At 35.8% G+C, this 16,933-nt stretch overlaps 1 protein-coding gene across 5 annotated transcripts in view; it reads right to left on the bottom strand.

Moving 5' to 3' along the window:
* Klf8 (KLF transcription factor 8) overlaps positions 1-16,933 on the bottom strand; it is a 275,905-nt gene that overhangs the window by 189,169 nt on the left and 69,803 nt on the right. The window lies entirely within an intron of this gene.

Below are 16,933 nucleotides of genomic sequence, written 5' to 3'. Positions count from 1 at the left end.
GACGCTAATGTTTAGGGATCCTGGAGGCTTCCACCAAAATTTCAAAGGAAGGCCTGGGAGGCCCAACAAAGTGTAACCAGATTGGAATCCCTGAAAGGGCAATGCACGAAAAGCCAAAGCTGGAATGCAGACCCCAGGAATTAAGAGATATCTGTAAAACGTACTGTCTGCTGAGAAAAGCTGCTGGCTGTGGAGAGAGTCAGTCATGAGAGAGTCAGCCCATGTGTACAGCAACTGGAAAGGCCAAAGCAGTAGAGCTAACCAAGGCCTTTGGAGAGCATATCATTGGCCATATGTCCTAGATACTATTCACAGATTTACAGGCAATTATAGGACCTGTTTGTCTTGTTATGTTTCAGCCTTGCTTTGGACCCATCCCTTCTTTCTATGCTGCTATTCCTCCCTTTTGGAATGGGAATGTTTATTTTGTGCCACTGTATATTGGATATTTGTAACTTGCTTTTGATTCTTACAGGGGCTCACAGCTAAGTGTTATCCTTCAGTCTCAAAGGAGATATTGGACTTTGGGGTAATGCTGAAAATGCTAAGATTATGGCACTCTTAGAGATGGACTTTGTATTCTGAGGTGCACATGAGCTTTTGGGGGCCAGGGGCAGAATATTATGGTTTGGACAAGAGGTGTCCCCCCCAAAGCTTCTGTAATACTTCAGGAATGTTCAAAGGTAAGGTGATTGGATTGTGAGAACTATAACCTAATCAGTCCATCCCAGTTTGAATGACTGAGTGGTAACTGTAGGCAGATGGGGCTTGGCTACAGAATTTAGATCACTGGGGGCATGCCCTGGAAGGATGTATCTTCCATGAGATCCCTTCCCCCCACTCTCTTTCTCTTCCCCTACCCTCTCCTCTTCCCTCTCCCTCTCCCTCTCCCTCTCTCCCCTTCCTGGTCCAGCATTGAGCAGACCAACTTTCCTCTGCTGGGTCCTGCCACCATGATGATGTACTATTTTGCCTTGGGCCCAGAGCAATGGAGTCAGATGTCTATAAACTGAAACTTTAAAAACCATTAGCCCCAGATAAATGTTCCTCCTCTAAGTTTATTTTGTCAGGTGTTTTAATCACAACAATGAAAAAGCTAACTAATACACAGGAGTAAGGATGAAAGACTGCCAGAAAATTCTATCAGTTTAGATGCTGGCAATCCTAGCTATTGGAAATTTTCAAAATTCTCACAGGCTTACTACACCCAACCTACTTGAATAACTTGAACTCTCCACAGTAGCCTTGCTTTGGAAAATGATCTTGCATCATCTCCCAGCCAACCCCCAGGGAACGGTAGCCAGAAGTCATCTTGAGAAGAGAGCTATCATCTGAATTTGGGCTGCTCTAGGAATCAGAAACCCTTGAATATTCTTATACCTGGAACCCCACAGACATTCTATTGCAGAGATTTGGGAGTAGCTTCCTTGCAAAACCAATTTAACCAAGCATAGTGACTGTGAGCCAAGCCTATTGGGTGCCCTGCACTATAGGAGATGGGTGTGTAACACAGGGGAAGGAGGGTGCTGTCTTGGAGAACCAGGTGATCAGGGTGCTTGACCTCTGAGATTGAGGGTGTGGAAAGCCATGTGTGAAACTGCACCACCTCCAGGACTGATGGGAGTTGCCCACATGATTTTACCATCCCTCCTACCTATACCACTGGCAGGTGGCTATTACTGGGAGGAAACATTGCAGTTCCCATTGTTGCCCCACCCAAAGAGGCATGCTGAGGGGACCTTAAGTAGTCCTATGGCTCTGACAGCTGCCCCATTCCAAGAAGCTCTGAGCTAAAGAGATCAAGAGGAAATTTTCCCAACTCCAGCTGCAGTCCATCTTAGAGACAAACACTATATCTGAAGGTATTTGGAAAAAATACTGGAGATCCAAAAGCTGCCTTGCTCCTGGATGTGCATGGCTAAAGGGAACAGAGAGAAATTATGCCCACCTCTAGCTTCTGCCCCTCACCCAAGCACGTACTGCCACTGAAACAGCAGTTCCTACTACCACCTCAACTATGCAGTTCCCACCACCACTCTAACCTCATATCTTTTGTGACCACACGGTGATGAGATCTGTAATTTGACAATAGAGGTAGTACCGCAGTGCCCACCACCCCAATCCTGGTGCAATACCTGGACTCACGTCCTGACTGGTTGGAGGAAAACACTTTCCTCGCCAAAGTTGAGGCTACTAGTGCCAGAGGCCCTTGCTAGTAGCAAAGCAGAAGCATCAGTTGTACTGAAGGGGGTTTCCCTATTGCTCAAAAAGTATCACTATCCTCACTATAAGAATAGCCACATAATAAGCACCCCAGACCCACTGCTACCTGTACCACACCTGCCTGAATTGCTCATGTCCTCACTCTGTGTGACCCACAGAAACAGTGGGGTTCTAGGACTTTGCCATGGCATACAATGTGCCCATCATAATTAATTTCTAGAAAAGAAGCTATAGAGAAACCATAAATGAATCCCAACTGAAAACAAAACCAACATTGCATAAAAAATCAGCACCCCAAACCCATGTTCTAGACAAAGCCACTTACATAGAAGGTCATTCCATAAAATTTGTAAGGATAACTGATCTACCATATGCACAAATGTCAACAGAGGACTACAAGAAATACGAAAAACAAAATACAATGCCTCCCTAAAACACAACTCTCTAGCAACATATTCAAAAGAAATGAATACTAATATTAATCAATAACAGGAAAAAGCTGATAAATAATTTAAAAGAATGATTATAAAAGTTTCAATGAAATTGTGTTAGCTTTTCATCACTGTGAAAAAATATTTGGCAGTGGGGGGGACAAGTTGAAGGAGGAAATATTATTTGGGCTCAAGATTTCAGAGGTTTCAGTCCATAGTAAGATGATCCCATTGATTCTAGGTCTGTGATAAGGCAGTATACCACTGTGAAAGGTTGTGGCAGAGGAAAGCTGCCCACCTAATGGCAGGTGGGAAGCATGTATGCACAAAGAAGAGGCCAGAAACAAGATATCCTTCCAGTGTAAGCTCCAAAAGACCCAGATCCTCCAGCAAGGCCCTAACTCCTAGTTCCTACCATATCTCAATGATGCCATCAAATTATGAAATTATCAATGGGTTAATCCATTGATGCAGACAGAGCCATCATGATCCAACCACTTCCCAGAATCACACTTCTGAACATTGTTGCATTGGGGACCAAGCTTTCAACACATGAACCCTTGGGGACATTTCATATCTAAATCATAACAGCGATCTTAGAGAATACAACTAAATAAAATTAGGAAGATAATGCAAGGTACAAATATGAAACTCACCAAAGAGAAGTTTTGAGAAAGAGCCAAGTAAAAATCTTGGAAATGAAGAGTTCAATATGTCAATTAAAAATATAGCTGAAAGCCTCAACAATAGACTGGATCAAGTGGAAGAAATAATGATTGAATTTGAAGATGGGTAATTTGAAACATACCACTCAAGGGAAAAAAAGGAAAAAGTGTCTGTTTTAGTCAGCTATTTGCTGCTGTGACTAAAGGACCCAACCAGCACATTTGTATGGGGAAGAAAAGTTTATTTGTGCTCATGGTTTCAGAGTTCTTAGTTATACAAGGTCTGCTCTATTCCCCAGAGCTCAAAGTGAGGCAAGACATCATGGTGGAAGAGTGTGGCAGAGGGAACAAGCTCACATGATGTTCAGAAAGCAGAGAGAGAGAGAGAGAGAGAGAGAGAGGACTCCACACTCCAGATACAACATATATGCCCTCAAGCCATGCCCCCAATTCCCACCTTCTCCTGCCATACCCTACCATTTTAATTACCACTTGGTTAATCCCTACAAAGAGATTCATTCACCGATTGGGTTAAGACTCTCACAACCCAATCATTTCTTCTCTGAATCTTCTTGTATTATCTTACAAATGAGCTTTTGTGTGACACCTCACATTCCAACCATAACAGTGTTAAATCACATTTAAGGGTATCTCCATTAGACTAACAGAAGATTTCTCAAAAGACACCTTACAGGTCAGAAGGGAATGGAATTAATTACATATTTCAAGTCCTGAAAGGAAATAAATTCCAATGACAAATACTATTCTCAGTGAGACATTCTTTTAGAAATCAAGAACTTCCAAGACAAAAAAAAATAAAAATAACTGTTGGAACTTGTGAACATCAGACCAACCTTTAGGGATGCTTTAGGTAGTCCTACATTATGAAGTGAAAGATAACTACCATCGTGAAAGCACATGAAAGCACAAATCCCACTAGAAAAGTAGATACAAAAAAAATAGAAAAGAAACATAATCAGCACATCAAATCATTAAAACACAAATATTAACAAGAAAGGGAGAAAAAAACAAAGAATATTTGAAAGAACTAGAAGCAAATCAACAAAAAAGATAGGAACAAGTACTTATGTATCATTAAAACGGTGAATGTTAACAAACTAAATTCTCCAGTTAAGATACAGACTGGCTGAATAGATTTGTTTCTCTGTCTCATCAGTAAAGACTCACAGGGTGTAACCGATGTGATTCTGCAATCTGTATTTGGGGTAAAAATGGGAGTTCATAACTCACTTGAATCAAATGTATGAAAGATGTTATGTCAAGAGCTTTGTAATGTTTTGAACAACCAATAAAAAAAAGTCAAGGATGGAAAATTATAGTCCAAGCAAAGACCTAAAGCAAGCAGAAGTGGTTATATTTATATCTGAAAAAAAATAGACTTTAAAACCAAAAAAGTATGAAGAGACAAAGAAGGTCACTATATCATGATGAAGTGATCAATTCAACATGAAGATATAGATTGTGAGTGGATATGTCTATAAAGTCTGGGCACTCAACTCTATAAAATCAAATGCTATTAGACCTAAAAGGAGACATAGACTTTGGGAACCAGTGGTTGAATGTAATCATTTGGATATAGAGTATTCCCAAAAGGCTAGTGAGTTGAAGATTTAGTCTCTGATGAAGCAATTGATGTTCAGAGGTGGGACACTTGGGAAGTGACTGGATCATGATTTTCTTGATCTCATCAATGGATCAATCTAATGATGTATTAATATTTGATGACATTACAGGGAGGTTACAGAAACTGTAAGTATTGGGCCCTCATTGGAAGAAGTAGTTCACCATGGGCATGCACTGGAATGGTATGTCTTACCCCCAACCCCCTTCCCATTCTGTGCCTGCTTCACAGCTGCCACGATTGAGTAACTTTCCTTTCCCATTTACTTCTGACATGATGTTTTGCCTTGCCTCAGATCCAAATTAATGGGGCCAGTGGACCATGGACTGAAACCTCTGAAACAATGACCCAAAATAATTTTTTCTCCTTTAAGTTGTTTTTCTCAGGTATTTGTCACAGCAATGAAAAGCTGACATAATAAAATACTGAGGAATAAATTTATCCTTTGTTTGAAGAATTACAGAAAACATCCCAAATTTAAGGATGAATGTTAATCAACTCATCTAAGAAGCTTAAAAATTCCAACTAGGATAAACTTATGGGAAACTACACCAGTACACATCATAGTCAAAGTAGTAGAAATCAAAAACAAAGAGAAACTTGAAAGCCAAAACAGAAAAAATCATTAATCAAACATTAATACCTGTGTTGTTATCATAAATTATGGAGGCAGAGGCAGTGGAATAACATTTTTAAAGTGTTGGGGGAAAGGACTGTCAACGAAGAATACTATGTCCAGCAAAATTATCTTTCATTGGTTATTTAGGAGTATGTTTAGTTTTCACATATTTGTGAATTTCCCCAAACTTTGTCTCCTATTGTCTTCTAGTTTCATTCCATGCCGTAATAAAACACACTTTGCATGATTTTAATTCTCTTTTTTAGAATGATAGATTTTATTTACTCATTCAATAGTGCCATCCATAAAATAGCTGGAACATTATTAATTGATAACACAATATATTCAATTTTAAAATAGATAAGATTCTTTTAAATTTATTGAGATTCATTTCATAGTTTAACTTGTGGTCCATGATGAAGGATATCCCATGTGCACTGGAGAATGTATATGCTGTTATTGGTGGATGAACTTTTTCTATAGATGACTATTATGTCTAGTTGGTTTATAGTGTTACTTGAGTCTTCTATTTCCTTGTTAATTTTTGCCTACTTTTTTCTATCCATTTATAAATGTTGGGTATTGAGGTGTCAAATAGTAATGTTGTTAATTTGTCTATTTCTCCATTCAATCTGTCACATTGTATTTCATGTATTTTGGGTTCAGTTTTTAGATGAACATATATTTATCATTATTATATCATCTTGAGGAATTGACCCTTTATCATCATAAAATGTTATTTGTATCTAGTAATAATTTTTGCCTAAAACATGTTTAGAAAAAAGACCTGTTTGTCTGATATTAATATATCTACTTCTGGTTATGGTTTGCATAATGTATTCTTTCATACTTTTATTTTAACCTATTTGTGCCTTTGTATCCAAAATGTGTATCTTATAGAAAGCAGAAAATTGAACAACATTTTTGAAATTTATTCTGTCAATCTTTACCTTTTGGTCAGCATATTTAATCAATTCAAATTTAATGTAACTACTAATAAGGTAGGATTTATATCTGCTATTTTATTCTTTGTTTTCTATATGTTTTATGTCTTTATTCTTCCATCACTACTTTCTTTGAAATATTTGCAACATACCCACTTAATTTCTCTGTCATTTCTTTTACTCTATTTTTGACTAATATCAATAATATACAAAACCTTCACTCATATAAATCTCAATTCTCTCCCTGATCTTTTCATTGTTGTATCTTTACTATAGGCCCATCAACATTCCTACAGATATCTCATTCCCCACATTTTTCTTTTAAGCTTTTTGACTAAGCTTTTGTTTGACCCTATGCTTATCTATCACCTCAGGAGGCTATGATATTAAAAATTTTCTCTGATCATTTTTTACAAATACCCCAAGGGGTAGAATATTGACTGTGGGGAAGCTCTTAGGGAAATTAAAGATCAGACTTATACATGAGATTTTCCAGCGAGCCAACAAGAAGGTTGAATGACAACAATTTTCTGGTAATGTGGCTAAATAAGTACCCACCCCATTTTGCTCTCTCTAGTTGCTGCCAGATTGCTGGTCTCACTGATTGTACATTCTTGATTTCATGGCTACTGTGGAGCTGGCAGTGGGACACGCAAATAGAACACATTAAAGTGCTATAAAACTCATTGTTCTTACTAAAAGTTAAATATTTTTCTTTAATAAATGCTCCATAGATTTCTGCAAGCCTTAGGTTAATTTTAGAGTGCTGAAAACATTTCATTTTTTCCCAGCAAAGTATTCTGAAAGTTGTTACTCTACCATTTTCACTGATGATAACTCAGATATATTATTCTTTTTTTCTCAGATATAGCATTGTTAAATTCAAATATTTTATGTGAAGTTTTTGTTTGTTTCACTTTGGTTTGATTTAATGATTATAGTTGAATATGGTTAATGCCTGCTTTGAATTTTTTCCACCCTGGTATATTTTATTCTATGCTCTCTGTATGGATCTTTAGGAATCTCAACTACCCAATCTTCATTTCCTAAACGAGGCTATAAACATTTCTGAGGAATTCAGTTCGTGTGCATATGTAGCAAAACACCACCATAAATACTTATCTGACTGATCAGATTCCATGACACATAAGTACATGATTGTGGTTGATACAGACCTATAGACTGTATCCCTTTGGCTAAGCTCAGTGCCAAGGTGGGGCAATCATATATTCAGGTATACATCTGGTGTTGAATTCCAGACTTTCTTTATAAGATATGAACCTAAAATACTACTTACTTGCCCATTCAATAATATTTCTGAACTTTGTATTTTCTGATTTAGAGCATAATTCTGACATCTTTGTTATTCAATTACCCAAAACTTAAGAGAAACGGCATGATTATATTGGGGGGAGGGGCAGGAGAGACTGGGTCAGCATAACCACTTTGTAGATGTATTTGCCTATGTTGACTAAAATTAATCATATACATACCATATGACATAGCAATTCAACTACTTATATATAACCAACATATCTGAGTGTGCAGTTGTAGCAAAACACCACCATGTACATAACGTTTCATACAGCATTATTAACAATAGTCTCAAACTGAACACAACTCAAATGTCCATCACTTGAATAACTTACGGTATAGAAACACAGTGGTATACTATTGAGTAATGTAAAAATGACGAACTACTGCATTTTTGCATCATCAGTGAATGTTAAAATCATAAAGTTGAGTGAAATAAACTAGATACAATGAAGTAAATACCATATGGTCCCATTTATATAAATTTTATAAACAAATGGTTCTAATCTCTGATGCTAAAAATCAGCATAGTGATTTTCCTTGGGATATAGTAACTAGAAGAAAGTAATAGGGGCTTCTGAGAAGCTGATAATGTTCTGTTTCTTTTATCTGGTATGTATCACAAAGGTATGTTTAATTTATGAAAATTGCTGTTCATGTATAATTTCTACACTTTTTTATTTGTATTCCCTATTACAATAAAATATTAGCAAATCAGAATAACATGCATATTCTGACTGGAGAAAGGGGTCATTTGAGACAAAAGGGTAATGTGGAGAAGTACACTGAGTTCGTGGACTGGGTGATCATTTCAGTGGGGAAGAAGCAAGTTAGGCTTATAGGTAAGGGAGAAGAGATAGATAAAGTCTTTTGTTTCTGTAATATGGTAATGTGATTAATAAAGTGCAATATTATTGCATATATGTATTTACATATGCCATCTAACCAAATGTCTCAGAAGTATTTCAATGTGTATATGCTGAAATTAAATATATGATACTAAATCCATACACTGAAATTTGCTCTTTCTTTGGTACCATTTTGTACTTAGTTGCTCAGGTCAGAATCCTGGAAGTCACCATTACTTCTTCCCTTCCCTCAACCAATTTACTACCAAATAACTTCATTTATATATTTAGAATTTATCTACCTTTCTCGATTCTAACATATTCTAGTCTATTTAACTATCACAAATGCTTCCCAACAATATTCCTGTAGCTAGTCTCTTTTCTAAGCATGCTCTACACTGTTGAAGCATGATGTTTTTAAATACCCAGATCCTTAGCATGCCTTACACTGCCCTTTCACATATTTCTGATACCACTGTTCTTGTCTTCTCTAAGTCAAGCTGCTATCCTTCTAAATAGCACCCCCAGCTGACTATGTGCTGATTTCCATTATGTTTAAAGTCCTGCTTTAATTCCTTTCTTATTTAGTGCATGTACAATTCTAGAATGACAGAGATAGCACCTAAAAACCCTTTGTGTTCTCCCAGTCACCACCATAAATACTTATCTGACTGATCAGATTCCATGACACATAAGTACATGATTGTGGTCGGCTGTCTATTCTTTTTTTACTAATCAGGCTTATCTATGCAATCATGTCACACTGCAGGTAGATTTCAAATAAGGCTCTGAGATTCAGGTTTGTGTTAAGGTAGAGGAAAAGAGGCCCCATAAGGCCTCTGAAATGAACCATAAGATCCAGCTTTACCTACCACAGTTCTCTGCCTAGAGTTCTGGGGAATGATTCTGCCTATGTGTTAATTTGTTACCATTGTTTCCAGTGTGTATTTTCCTCAGGAAATTTGTGATAAGGCAGGCTATTGTCCAGGATAGTTATTCCATGGTATTCTGAATCGAATGCCATTAAATTCTACTAGTACTTCTAAAGGTATACATGCATAGAAGAAAATTGGCCTCAGGACTTTATTGTCCCATATAAGCCTTGTCACTAAGTTTATGTATCCCCCTCTGCTTTTGACCATTATTTCTCAAAAATATATCACTATGGAGACTGTTAAATCAGTTCCAAATATCCAGAATATAGAACTTAGAATATTTGAAGCATGTAATAAGTGCTCAATATATTCTCTGAAAGCAAGATTTTAAAACAGCAGCCACAGTTTTCTAAAAGTTCATTCTCCAAGAGAAACAAAAGTAGTTTAATAACAGTAAATAATCTGCAGGGACTGGATTTTATAACAAATGAACTGAGAGGATTCTGGTTTTTTATGTAATCTACTACTAATTTTTCCATTGTACTCGTAAGATTAATTGCCATCTACAGATTACTATTATTACTTTTTATGATGATGAGTTGTTTCCTTTCTTATTCTGCAAGGAATACAGAATTCAAAACAGATTGAACAAATTTAAATAGCACTATAAGGATTCAGCTTATACATATGACCAAAACATCTGGAGAGTAAAGGTTGTCAGACCCAAAAATCACTGAAATAGAGTTAAGAAGTGATTTAACTACCTTCCTTAGAAACATATGAAAAGCAGAATGTTAGCCATCTTTCTGAGATGGCTTATGGAAAAACTAAATGAACTCCACAATTAGTGTCATCCTTATGGTTGTACAACAAGCCTTCCTGAATACAGATACATAGATTCCTAAAATTGTAACTTTTACTAGGACATAGATATGCCAAATACACACATTCCTCTCTCTCTCTCTCTCTCTCTCTCTCTCCATTTCCCTCTCAATCTCATTTCTCTCTCTTGCTCTTGTTCTCTTTCCTTCAAACATGTGCATGTGTATATACACACACATGTGCATGCATGTACACACATGTGCATGCATGTACACACATGTGCATGCACATATGCGCATGCGCGCGCACACACACACACTATGTAACCATACAGACTTGCTGATAAGCAGCAATATTTTTAACCAACAAAATGGCAGTTTCATATGGTTCAACTGAAAATACTCCTACATATGCATAATTAATCTGTATATAGTACATATATTTCCCTCACCACAAATTAGGCAATCGAAGTTTCCACAAATACCAAACCACCAAACTTTGCCAAAGAACATAATTCAGTTTTAATCAGCAGTTGCATTCTCCTTTCCACTCAACAGACACATTCATACACACAAAGGGAAATAAAAGCCTTCACTATCACTTCCACTAAGAGCTATATTAAAGACAGGTTTCTTTCTTTCCTTTAAATAGCATATTTTCATTAATAGTTAAGAACATGGATATTAAAATTAATAAAAATCAATGAATCTTTTAAAAATGTTTTTATGTAGGGACAGGTATAGTGAGCAAAGGAATAAAACAAAATAAGACTCTACTCTTAGCCAAAATGAATGCCATTTTTTCCATTTCACTTTATGTCAGTTACTTAAAAAAATATCTTTTACTTTGAACTGAAAAGAGAATTAAATAAAGAGTTATACTACATAACTGAAAGGGAAAATCCATCCCACTCAAGATTATGACGGTAATCACCACTACCACCCCTCAAAATAATCTAACCCACTAGCAAACATACACCATCACCACCATTACCCCCAGTGCACTGGGAGACCTGCCTGCTCACTTTTTATGGCACAGCAATCTTTTCTATACCTTACAACCATTGTGTCAGTCTCAGGCCCATGACATCTTCCTCATTGCCCTTCCCTAATTTCTCTTCTCCTTCATACCAGCTGCATACATATTTTTCTCTTTGTCTGAAAGGCTTACTATTCGCTTTGCTTTCTCCAGTACAGAAAGAACCATTTCAGTGTTGGCCAGAGCTTTTGACAGCGCAAGGAAAGAGGCTCTGTTCTGGGCTTGCTGCCATTGTGTTTGGAAGCCTGCTTCAGCTCTGTAAGGCCACACTCCCAGTATATGCATGCACTGTCACAGTCCCAGTATGCCTGTGAGCTTGTTAGGTCCCAACTATTAGCTTTCCAGAGTCTGCTTCTGTGTTGTAGGAAAAAAATAATAACAAATGAAAACTTACTCTTATGAGTCTTGCTGCTATTTCCTTCAGGCAAGACTGACTGAGATTGAAAGTAGGTAATAGATTTCTAGACCAGACACTGTGGTATTTTCCATAATAGAAAAAAACTCCTTGATTTTAAAACCAAATGTTAAAGATATAATCTATCTCTCCCCCAATCCTCCACTGACCTTTCCCCACTTTTTAAAATGTTTCACTATAAAAAGTTTTATTTTATAATATAACCACATGGTATTTCAATTAAAATAATATTTGTAAAACAACTATAAAACTTTTAAGGTAAAGGAACTAACAAGTAAAATGGTCTTGAAATCCCAAATATTTCCTTGTGCAACTGAAGGAAATGAGGAACCTGATTTGAATCTTTGCATGACACAAAAATTGCATAAAACAAGGTAGGTCATTCCTCTCTGAATACAGTGGCTAAAATGCAGACACAGGACCACAAATATTTGTATGATGCTAGATATGTTAATGAATTCCTTTATGCCTTAATTTATTTTCCCATCTGCAAGTGGGAATAATAATAGTACCTATCTCTTAAGTTCATAATGAATATCCTTGACTTAATTAATGTAAAGCACTTTTAAGAGTGCATGGATATAGCATTTATGTGGATTCTTATAATTTCTAGTAATTTTTAATCTGGCATAAGAAATGAATGGCATGTTCTTATCATTCATAGAGTCTAGGTAACTAAAAATTACTATGCATATCACCAGGAGTTATTATTTTAAACATAAATATAATAGAAAAAAAGAAAATAATACTTTTTAAAACTGTAAATTACTAGGGGTGCTTAACCACAAAGCCACATCCCCAGCCCCTTTTTATATTTTATTAGAGACAGGGTCTTGCTGAATTGCTTAGGACCTCACTAAGTTGCTGAGGCTGGGTTTGAACTCGAGATCCTCCTGCCTCAGCCTCCCAAGCTGCTGGGATTACAGGTGTGCACCACTTCAACCAGAAAGAATATCAATTTTGACTGATCCATTCAACAAATACTTTACATATGCTACCTTACTACCTCACAATAATTCTGGGGAAGGGCAAGTCTTATGACTATAAATGTAGTGAGGAAAAATGATTTGCCCAAGGTTATACAGCTACAACTACTCAAGTTGAGATTTGAATGTAAGTTACAAAGTTCAGGTTCAACAACAAGCAAAAATTGAACTGACACTGCATTAAGCTCTAGAAACAACTGCTTTAAAAGCTTTACCTTTGTAATTAGAGCTTGTTATTTGTTACTTATTTTACATAACACACACAGAGACTGAAAAGGCAAAACTATCCCCTATTTCCAAGATATTTCTGTGGCCTTCATTTTGGCTTATAATTTTCTCCCTTCTCAAGAAAAATCCTTTATAACCTTTATTCAAATCTTCTCTTACATTAGCACCCTTCTTTCTACCACCAATGATGCTACTGTCCTTGTTTACATCCTTGTTACTTATTTTAACAACTTTTCCACTGTTTTTTTTTTCTGCTGCTCTTCTCCCCCTCCTCCACTGCAGCAGAGAAATATTTATATCACACCATTATGGATTTTACCTTGCTTGAACACACCCACCTTGACTTTTATCAAAATGAGAAAAATCGAAACATTCTATTAAGTCAGAAAGTGGTACAGCTAGAAAAGTTCTATAGAGAAGGGCAAAGACTGTTTCATTTTCCTTCCCCAAAACTTCATTGACCTTTTAGAAAATAGACAAAAGCAGTTCACCACAACAAGAAAGACAGATGGCCAGTAAACAGATGAAAAGATATTTGGGCTCACTTGTTATAAAGGACATTCAAATTAAAACAACAGTGAAATATTAACCCATCAAAATGAAAAACAATATAAAGGATTGTTGAATGTGTGAAACAATACAAATTCTCAAATTCTCAAATACTGCTGATGGGGGTAAAAACTAGTACAGCCACTTTGAAGAGTGATTCAGGCTGAAAATGTGCAATCTTGTGACCCAACAAATCTATTCCTGAGTACATACTTTAAGTAAATATTCTTAACCTGAGGTCTGGAAGCCTTCAGGGGATACATGATCTTGGATGGAAAATAAACACCTTTGTTTGCACTAACTGAGGTACAGTAAGCATTTATTTTCATGAGGAATGTAGGCAAAAAGCCAGTTTTATTACTAGTACATATATCTTTGCACTAATATTAATTCTACTTATTTGTGCAGAGAATATTTTTACACTCAATGGTATTTTTTAAATTACAGTAGCTATTAGACCCACTAATAGATTTTATTATTTAATGAATTTTATAAAGAATCACACCAGGCATGGTGCTGCATTCCTGTAATCCCAGTGACGTGAGAGGTTGAGGCAGGAGGATCACGAGTTCAAACCCATTCGCAGCAACTTACTGAGGCCCTAAGCAACTTAGTAAGACCTTGTCTCTAAAAATATGAAAAAGGGGTAGGGATGTGGCTCAGTGGTTAAGTGCCCCTGGGTTGAATCCTACTACCAAAAAAAAAACACATTTTCATATCATAGTTTTGAAAAATAATTTGAATAATATATTTTCATAAAATTTGTTTTCTTTGTAATTTGAGGCATTGTATTTTATGTATTGAAAAACAATTTCCTGATAATGGGCCTGTAAACACCTCCTAGATTCTCAAAAGAATACCATAGCACAAAAAGGTTAAGAATCTCTATTGTAGAAATATTCTTGCATTTGTATATCTGGAAAAAACACATTTCTTAAATTTTTATTTATTTGACAAATAAAAACTATCAACATTGTATACAACATCATGTTTTGAAACATGTATACATTGTGATATAGTTGAATGAAGCTTATTATCACAAATTGTCTCACATTTGTGCCATTTTTTTGTGACAGGAACACTTAAGTCTTAAAATTGAGAATCTATTCCCATAGCCTGTTTTTGTTTTTTGTTTTTGCAAGGACAGGTGCTGGGGATTTAACTGAAGGAGCTTTAACACAGCTACATCCCAAGTCCTATTTTTTAAATTTTTTGTTTTTAAATTTTGAAACTGAGTCTCACTAAGTCACTGAGGCTGGCATTGAACTTGCAATCCTCCTGCTTCAGCCTCCTGAGTCATTGGAATTACCTATGTGAGGCCTGGTTCTTTTGGCCATTTTTAAGAATACAATAGATTGTTATTAGTCATCATGTTGTATAATAGATTTCTTGGAATTATTCTTCCTATTTAACTGTTGTATTTTGACCAACGTCTCCCTAACCACCATGATCCACTCGCCTGCCAGACCCCAGTAATTACCATTCTCCTCTCTCCTGTAGGAGTTCAATTTTTCTAAATTCTACATGAATGAGATCGTCTATGCATGATTTATTTCATTTATTATAATGTCCTCCAGATTCATCCATATTGTCACAAATGACAGAATTTTCTTCTTTTATGGCTAAACAGTATATCATTGTATGTATATTCCACATTTTCTTTATCTACTCAGACACTTAGATTCCATATGCATAGCTATTATGAAAAATGCTACAATAAATGAACATGGTAGTTCAGGTATCTCAACATACACACACACATATACTGGATATATATATACACACATATATCATATATATAATCTCATATATGTAATCTCATATATATATATATATATATATAATATGATATATGAGATTGTTGGATGATATTGTGGTTCTATTTCTAATTTTTTGAGAAATTGCCATACTGCCTTCCATAATGACTACCCTAATTTAAATTCCCACCACAAGTGTACCAGTCTTTCCTTTTCTTTATATCCTTACCACTACTTATTATCTTTTTAATAAAAGCTATTTTAACAGGTATGAGGTAATATCACATTTTTATTTTAATTTGAATTTCTCATATGACTAGTGGACATTTTGGAATTTTAAAGAATGGGCTTCTCTGAAATAGTAAGTAATTGAAAACTGAGAATAAATAAATCAAATGTAGAATAATTCACATAAATGAATATCAGAGGAATGAACTAGATTTATATATATTAACCTGACTAGATGGCAATAACTCCAATCTGAATGGAAAAGAATAGATGCAGATTAATAGGTGCAACATGTATTAATTAAGGATGTTAATTTAAGAATGTACACATGGAACTTACCATATATTGCTTAAAAATCCATATGTAGGCATATAAAAATATAAAAAATGGACTAGATACCATGCTTTTATAATTATGTCAAAATGGATTCTGTCATGTATAACTAAAAAGAAGCAATTAATTTAAAAAGTGGACGAGGCAACGATATAGACCAAACCCACAATAATGGTTTTCACCACTGTAATGCCATCTGCCATGAGACATTCACCAGAGCGAAGTTGATACCAGTGCCATGTCCTTGAACATTTACAACTGTGAGTTAAAATACCCAACCTCAGGTATTTCATTATATTAACAGAAAACTGGCTAATACAAAAGCCTACCTCAAATGGAATTTTCCTCATCAGACTTTTCCTGATTTCTAAGAAATAAATTTACCTCTTAATGTTATTATTATTCCTTTGTTATAGAGTGAAGTGGCAGAAGAAATAGTGGTGGTGGAAGGGAGGTAGGCAAGCTTGCAAGTTCACAAGGTCGACTATTTAAACTCGAGGTATTTTTTTTAGTACCAACTGCTGAAACAAGCTTCTTTTATACTTTCTTTCTCAGACATCTCTTAAATACCAGTAACATATCTGCTCCCTTAAAATGACATGAACGTTTTCAGGAGAGGTATGACATACTGTGATTGAAACAGGTCTGAGGAAAAACAAGTATAAATGGTATAAAGATAGAAATTTTCATTAGGGCAGCATCCTTGATAGAGATATCATTTTCGAGGTACAAACACACATATCTTCCCACAGAAATCCCCAGGCATGCCACAAGTTACCTGGTCACACCATAGATGCCTCACAACTTGTTTTCTATATCTAAATTCATGATTGTACTGATATCTTCTGTTTTGTCCTCCAGACCCACTCCTAAACCTTCTTCACTCTGCTTTGTGTTCCTAAAGGTTACTTTATGTATACTTCATCAACAGGTGCCCCATCTCTAGCTTTGGTTAGTGTTTAGCCAATGAGAAATACCAGCATGTGATTGGAAGGAGAGAGGTTGACATACTTATT

Source organism: Marmota monax, unplaced genomic scaffold (genome assembly GCF_021218885.2).
Source record: "Marmota monax isolate L192 unplaced genomic scaffold, Marmota_monax_Labrador192_F-V1.1 WCK01_AAM20220418_F8-fsc00451, whole genome shotgun sequence".
NCBI lineage: Eukaryota > Metazoa > Chordata > Mammalia > Rodentia > Sciuridae > Marmota > Marmota monax.
This window is presented reverse-complemented; position numbering and strand designations above follow the sequence as displayed.